The sequence below is a fragment of the Bos grunniens genome, chromosome 3, assembly GCF_055505025.1.
Source record: "Bos grunniens cultivar Pamir isolate PY7600 chromosome 3, Bosgru_T2T1.0, whole genome shotgun sequence".
In the NCBI taxonomy this organism is placed as follows: Eukaryota; Metazoa; Chordata; class Mammalia; order Artiodactyla; family Bovidae; genus Bos; species Bos grunniens.
The window spans coordinates 100,587,501-100,595,402 of NC_141167.1; the positions used below are offsets into that span (position 1 = coordinate 100,587,501).

At 46.7% G+C, this 7,902-nt stretch overlaps 1 non-coding gene across 1 annotated transcript; it reads right to left on the reverse strand.

Moving 5' to 3' along the window:
- Nucleotides 1-45: 45 nt before the first annotated feature.
- TRNAV-UAC (transfer RNA valine (anticodon UAC)) lies at nt 46-118 on the reverse strand. The gene has a single exon. It is a non-coding gene; the product is annotated as a tRNA-Val (tRNA).
- Between the last annotated feature and the right edge of the window lie 7,784 nt (nt 119-7,902).

Here is a 7,902-nt window from a genome sequence, read left to right on the forward strand (position 1 = left end):
CACCAATCAGAAATCTCCGCGGTGGGGTAGTGGGGGAGAGCAACCTGTTTCCGCCCGGTTTCGAACCGGGGACCTTTCGCGTGTAAGGCGAACGTGATAACCACTACACTACGGAAACGGGACACCCTCCAGTACTTAACACTGTATTTATGAAATCCCGAATGCTGTCACCAGCATCTAGACCACCTAATTTTAACACTCAAACAGGAACCTTGAAGCCCCAAGCTCGCTCAGACGCGGAGACGCCAGGTCCCGAGAAACCTGCTTTAGAGTTCCTCATCACCCCTCAAGTGAGGACACTGGGGTCCCCACAGGCTGCATTCGGGGTCCCGCACCCAACGCAGAGGCCTCAGACCCTTAGCTCCGCACCCGAGCTCAGGGGTGGCCCCAGCCGATTGACGAGCTCCCGGAAGCCCCAGGAAGCGGGGACGGTGGTTGCATCCGAGGCCAGGAGACTCCACGGCCCAGCTGTGTGGACGCCGCCCCTCCCACGCTGCGGTCCCGCGCCGCGGTGGCCCTTTTCACAGCGCCGGCGGTCAGTACTCTGGGCTCTCAAGAATGATCGACGCTTTCAATCCCCGGGGACCCGCCCTCTCCGCTGCTCCTTTATACCTGACTCCTGTGCTCTTGCATGCCGGCTCGCCGCTGCACTTTCTGGTGTTCTCCTGGCAAAAGGGAGTCTCTTTGGTCTGTAAAATGCCACCCCACCGTCCCTGGGTGGGCTCGAACCACAAACCTTTAGGGTTGACAGCCGAACGCTACGGAGAGAGCAGTACTGGCTATTCCTGGAGTCTTTGGGGTTGACACTTCTTCCTAGGATAAGACCCCTGCCCCCAGGGAAACGGTGCCACTTCCGTGCCCTCTACCGACCACAGATGCCAGAGCCCCCAGAGATACCAGGAGCCAGGGCTCCAATCCTGTGGGCCTGAACAGAAATAGATCCAAGGACAGCCGAACACACGGCGGGGGGCGGGGCTCCCATGATGGCTCTTCCCACGTCCTCGCCTACACCCAACGAATCAGAGTTTGCCCACCCTGGCATAGGCCTCCGGGGCTGTGTTAGGTTTCCTGTGTCCACCAGGCGATTTCCACCAGAGTGGGCTTCCCTGGGGCCCAGACGGTAAGAATCTGCCTGCAATGCAGGACACCGGCTTCAATCCCTGGTTTGGGACTATCCCCTGGAGGAGGGCTTGCAACCCACGCCAGTATTCTTGCCTAGAGAATCCCCATGGACAAGGAGCCTGGCGAGATAAGTCCATGGGGTGGCAAAGAGTCGGACAGGACTTAGCGACTAAGCACAGAGGTCGCCGGGATGGTCGTTCTGTGTCTGCATGCCAGTGACAGAGTAGGGCACTCACTGGGATGCTCTAAGACCTGGATGAATACATTGTCGTCTTTAGCCCTTCGTCCCATGAAGACCGTTGAGAAGGGAAATACAGAAAAGTTTTCGAAGTGAATGGTTCTTTTTTAAAAGACTTTATCCCAGTTTTTGGAATCCGCAGCATCCAGTGGGTTGGCAACGGAAAGGCCCCCGGAGCTGCCCCAGCAAGTTGGAGCTCCTGCATCCCAGCCTGGGTAGGCTGCGTTCTGTGAGGTCCACCTGGGAGCGGGAAAGGGTCAAAACCAAGCTGGGAAGGCTGGTTTGGGAGGAAGGCATGGAGACCTCCCAGGAGGCTTGGGCAGGAATCCTTAGAGCTGAACAGTGCTTCAGTCCAGGTAGCAGAGTGAGGAAGGAGGGAAAGGGCTGGTGCAGGCAAGAATCAAGGAGGCCTAAGGAGAGGGGAGGAAGGAGAGAATAAAAGAATTTGTGCTTCTACCCTTCCCCCTCCCTCTCTTGCCTTCTCTCCTCTTCTTGGTCTTCTTCCCATCCCTACAACTGAGAAATCTTGATACACCCACTTCTGAGAAGACAGATCCAACTATCTGTGCTTGAGTGCACAAATTCTGGGTTGTAAAAATAGTTCTGTCCTTATGTGGCTTTAGACAAATAAAAAAAATTTCTTGTGCCTCCCTTCTTTCTGCTTTAAAATGGGAGGAATGTAAGCATTTGTTGTCAGATGTGCCTGGGTTTAGAAACTACTGGATGAATCATGTTATCAGCTGTGAAATCATAAATAAATATTGTTGTCACTATTCTCAGAAATTTTTGACAAACTCTACCCTTATTTATTTCACCTTGAATTAACCTGATACTTCTAGAAATTTCTGTAAATGGAATCAAGACAATGGCTCCCCTGATTGCTCTTGCAGTTTGCTCCCTGAGTGTTCTTGAAGTTTGCTCCGATGTAGCTGGACCACCCTTCACTGCCAGTTTTCTGCTTGCAGATCAGGACCGATGTGCAGGCTGGAGGAAATGGGAAGAACACACATCTCCACCCATCCCAGTTCTAACCTCACCTGATTCTGTCCTTGTCCCTTGTGAGAGCCCTGTTCTCCAGGTTTCCTGGCCATTCTGGGATCTCTCAACATACTTTCTATGGGTTTCTTTTCTTCCTTTATGAGTCAGAGTCCATTTCAGGTCCTTGAACTCATAAACTTTGACTTTGTGTTGTTTGTTACCACTCAACAGCTTGATTTTCCAAAAAGAAGATTCATATTCTCACCCTGGAGCTGTGAACTTCCTCCTCATAACAAGAGCCTCCCCTTTGCCTCCTTCCTCCTTGAGTAAACCTCTCTCCAGTCTCTGGAAACAAATATGTCTCAAGGCAACACTAGGCATCTTTCTGACTCTTTTGACCCGCCAAAAACTAGTGCTATTTTTTCTGTTATGTGTATTGGCTTAGGGAAGAAACACTTTTATGATACAATGAATTAAGATTATTATTCTGAGCCCTGATAGGATTTATACCTATTATACATGCAAGTATTTAATGTGGTGGTATTTTGGGTACATAAGTACTGTCTGTACTGTAAGACAACTTGGATGTGCACCCTCTATGATTCAACAATCAGTGCTCTTGGGTACCTTGATATTTGTACCTTGATATTTGTACGCCTTTTTTAAAACTGCAATTTCTAGATTTGATATGTTAAGAAATGGAAGAGAAACTGACTTGACCAACCTGACCAAAGAGTCTGTGACTGCCTAAGTGTCAGAGCTGTGCCTCATGTCCTCCTCAACATGTGGTTGATTTTGAGTCACCCCAGGTGAGTTTGGGTCTTTCCTAGTGGCTCAGCAGGTAAATCATTGTCTGCAATGCAAGAGACCCAGGTTAAATCCCTGGGTTGGGAAGATCCGCTGGAGAAGGGAATGTTCACCCACTCCAGTATTCTTGCCTGGAGAATCTTGGACAGAGGAACCTGGCACGCTCCAGTCCATTGCATCACAAAGTCAGACTAGACTGAGCGAGGTTCCCTTCACTTCTAGGTGAGTATAGCTTGTTTGTCTGAGTGTTTGATATAAATGGTTATTTTTACTTATATTGCAAATCTAAGAAACATACACTTGCTGTGAAAAAACCTTACCCCTCCCAAATCAGAAATATATGAAGAAAAGGAGCATTCACCTGCCTCCATTCCCACTCCACTGCTGACACACTTTACATGTTACAGATAAGAGGTGGTGGCTGCGGCTTTGGAGGGTAATCTGTACTATGGGAAAACTAAGGGACCCAGGAAATCCTGCCTCCTGCCCTGACAACCATCTGCCTTCTTGGAACAATGAGAAAAGGGTGAAGGCAAGGAAAAGGCAAATAACACTCTTACTTGCAGAAATTTTAGCTCAAGATGGGACATTCTGCTTAACCAGGGCAGAATATGTGATTGATGATGAAGAGCTAGGGGGCTCTTCCCTGGCACAAAACCCAAAGTGGATTTTACCTCATTTTCTGAGGTGAGAGTGAACTGAGCCTATCAGAGGAAAGGAGCAGAAAGAAAGCAAAAAGGATGTGCACCTACGCGGGTCAACTGTGTTCAAGTCTTGGGAGTAAGAATGGGACATATGGAGGCTGAAGAAGCAGATGCCCTTTCCCTGGCAGGGGAGAGAAGGTAGATGCCAAAGAGGTTCTATGGTGTAATAGTGAGGACCCTGGATCCAGCGATCCGAGATCAAATCTCGTGGAACCTTTCTGTTTAATTAGAAAAGTTGTCCCTGTGACTAAATGGTAAAGTGGAAGGGCTGCGATGTCGATAATCAGCCGGAAATCTCGACAGCTTTAGGGTCGAGGGTTCCAGACCTGAACGAGAAGAACTATGTTTTATTCAAGTTCTCTATTCTTCCGACTTTTTATTGGCCCTGTCCCAGTTTATTACGATTTTATTCAGAGTTTCTTGCTCTTAAGTCTCCGTTGGACACGCAAAGCCGCTGTTCGGTCAAGATTCGAACCGTCACTTCTGGAAATCTCGTCCTTTGGTCCCAAGCTCAGACCGAAAGAGGTCGCAGATTTCGGCGTCTGAGGAGACCCAGGTCCCTGACCCAGGGCCGCCCGGCCAGCCTGCTCCGGGGCAGAAGGGGAGACGAGCCGCTGGGAGTCCGGAGCCGAGGGCTGGGTTCCCTTCGTTCTCCCTCGACTCTGCTCCACCGACATGGTTTCTTAAGACTTAAGCGGATGGAAACATTAGTGTCCTCTGCTGCTCGGGAGAAAAGTACAGATGAGGCCCGTGATGGACCTGAATAGCTAGTTTTCCTTTTGCGATGCTGAGAAGCATCTCTCTGATCTTTATAATTTGGAACTTTCAGCGGTTATAAGGAAAGGTATGAGGCTAGCGAAAACATCCGAGGAAGGGCCAAGATCAGGAGAGAACAGAGGATGAGCCAGAAGCAGAAAGGGACTGGAAGAGAGAGGAGCGGGCAGGTACTGCGGCGGGGCCGTCGCTGGGTTGGGGCGACCACAGCGCTTCACTGCGAGCAGCTCCCACCCTTTACTGAGGTGTCCAGAGACCCGATTCACCCCAAACCGCAAAGCTGCTGGCCTGGCATTTGTTCTGACAAAGTTCCCTTTGCGGGTTCCGTGTGGAGTGGTGAGGTGGGTTATGTAGATCTGCAGGTGGCTGCTGCCTTGGAGATGACTGGCCGGCAGGGAACTACACAGACACTCCACTTTCAGCTTTGCAGGCCGGTCTGCAGCGTCGGGCTCCGGAAAATCCGAGCGTCAATATTTGCTTAGAGATAAGGAGATATACAGCCAAACAGTCAGTGAAACTGGTTATCCCTGGAAAAAAGGAACATGGGAAGGGATCAGGAAACTACTGTCTGGGGGCATGTGTAACATTGTATTACAAACAGGATATTTTCAAAAGTTCATTGCTTGTACTTTGGATTTAAATTTGTGTGTAGTCAAAAGTATCAGTCTTTAAAAATTCTGGGTCTATTGTCATGTGTAGGGGAGTGTTTTCCACTGTAAAACCATGATTTTTTTAAAGAAGTTCAGTATTTCGGAAGGAAGGAGTTGGACCATTATTGCTCTTTTGTTGATCTGATCAGATGAGCTGATAAACTCACAGATCCTCCCAGCCCTGGAGATAACTGCAGGTCAAAGAGGACTGCTTTACTCTTCTCTTGCCACCTGAGCAGCTCGGGGGCAGCAGATTCAAATTGCAGGGAGCTGGAGAGTCGCAGGTGCACAATGCACTTGGATGCACCTGGCGACAGAGGTTCTCAGGCAGCCAGTGGCCTCCCAGCCACTGTGGTTCTGAACCCCAGGGCAGTAACGTCCAGGCAAGAAGAGACCAGTAGGACAAGGGCAGAGTCTCCTTTAAGTCCTTTCTGCATCCAACAGTGGTCTTGAAGACACACAGTGAAAGAGTGGGAATAGATTAGGGGAAAAGAAGAAATCCTCAGTGATTTCCTCATCTAAACCACTCCTGAGGATGAAGTGAATATAGGCAGGGACCAGGCCCTCCTGGCACCGGTGAAGGTGGGTGGAGTTGTCCTCAGCAGCTGGAGCCAAAGCAGACATCCTTGGCTAGGCGGCCAGTGAGTAAGCACGCCTTCTTCTTCCCCAGCTGGGTAGCACTTGAACTTGCAGCACTGGAATGTGTCTCCCTAGGCTTTTGATGGGTTCCAAAGATACAAGAGATAGGTTTCTTTCTTTTTTTATAAATTTTTTCTCCAGGTTTATAGAGATATAATTGACATATAACACTGTGTGAGTTTAGGGTGTGCAGCACGTTGATTGGATACAGTTATATATGGCAAAATGATTCCCACCAGAGCATTAACTAGCAGCTCCATCCCATCACATAATTCTCATTTCTTTTTTGTGATGAGAATATTTATGATCCAGTCTCTTGCATCTTTCAAATACACATATAATGAAGTGCTTTGACAAAGTTTACACCCAGGTAACTGACATCTTAAGATGTGATAAGAAATCCCTGGCAGTCTAGTGGCTGGAACTTGGTGCTTTCACAACTGTGGGCCAGGGTTTGTGCACCTAAGATCCCACAGTCTGTGTTCAGTCATGCATGCTCAATCATATCCAACTCTGTGGGACACCATGAACTGTAGCCCACCACACTCCTCTCTTCATGGGATTTTCCAGGTAAGAATACTGCAGTGGCTTGCATTTCCTACTCCAACAACAGATAGGTTTCTTCTTAATGCACTTATTAAGGTCGGTAGTGGCTGGTGGCTAGATGGCACAGCATGCTTTGCTGATATGGCAGGCAAACTTTTTCATTCACATTCCTCCCCTCTCCCTTCTGATCTCATTTGTTTGGCTGCACCATTGGAGTCCATGGGCAAAAGACCTGGAAATGCTGGTTGCCAGGGTCAGCCTCAAGCACACAGATCAGGGGCGAAAGGTAGACAGCAAACCAGGAAGGGCGGAGAATATTTAGCCCAAGTGTAATGAGCCCAACATCTGGGGGACCTCCTTTTAGTCCTGGTGCCACCACTTACTTTCCCTTTGACCTTGGGTCAACTCCAATTTGCTAGGCCAATTTTGCAAGTGTCATATTAAAGAAATAATAAGTACTTCATAAAGCTGTTGTGTAGATTAAGTGAGATAGTCAAATAATACAGCTGGTAGAGCATGTGGCTAATCTTAAGGATGTTCTGGTAGGAAACAATAGAAGAGAAGCTGGTACTTCAGTCTTTTGTAACATTTGAATACAGTTTTAAACATATCAATAAATTTTGTTTTATGAATTTATTCATAATTTGTGAATGAATTCTATTCACAAAATAAATTTGAGAATTTATAAAAAGTTTTAAATGGAATTTATAAATCATATGCCTGCAAAAGGAACTTGCTAATATCAGCTTTGTTCACAATGGTTTCCAAATTGAAAACCATTCAAATGTCCATCACGAAGTGAATAGATATAATGGTGATATATTTACTCAAAGGAATACTACTCTTCAATAAAAGGAAACAAATTCCTGATACATGGCAACAATATGGATTAAAACATCACCCTGAGTGATGAAAAGAGTATATACTCTGTGGATCCACTTATGCAAATTACTAGATGAGGCAACCTAATCCCTAGTGAAAAGAACTAGATCCTTGAGCACCTGGGACAGGGCGACAGGGTGTGGCAGGGGGATTGTCATCAAAGGGTCTCAAGAGGATATTTTGGAGTGCTGGAGATGTTCTTGAACAGGATAATGGTTCCATGGGCATGTTCAGTTGTCAAAAGTCATCAAACTTGAAATGGATAGATTGTATTATTTTTAAATTAATTCTTAGGAAATTTGATTTTTAAAAAGTAATGAGAAGAATCATTCCAAATTTTAATAACTTAATTCAATTATAATCATTATTATTAGCATTAGAGGGTTCTTTTAGAAATGTATATCTCTTAAGGTAAACAACAGTTTCTTCATTTTTGTAACTTTTCATTAAATTTATGCACTATTAAATTGAAATACTTGAAAATAGGAATAGAACCTATAAGAGCTCAATCATATAAAAGCATATTTATATATATTCTTCTCTCTGTTGATATAACTAAATG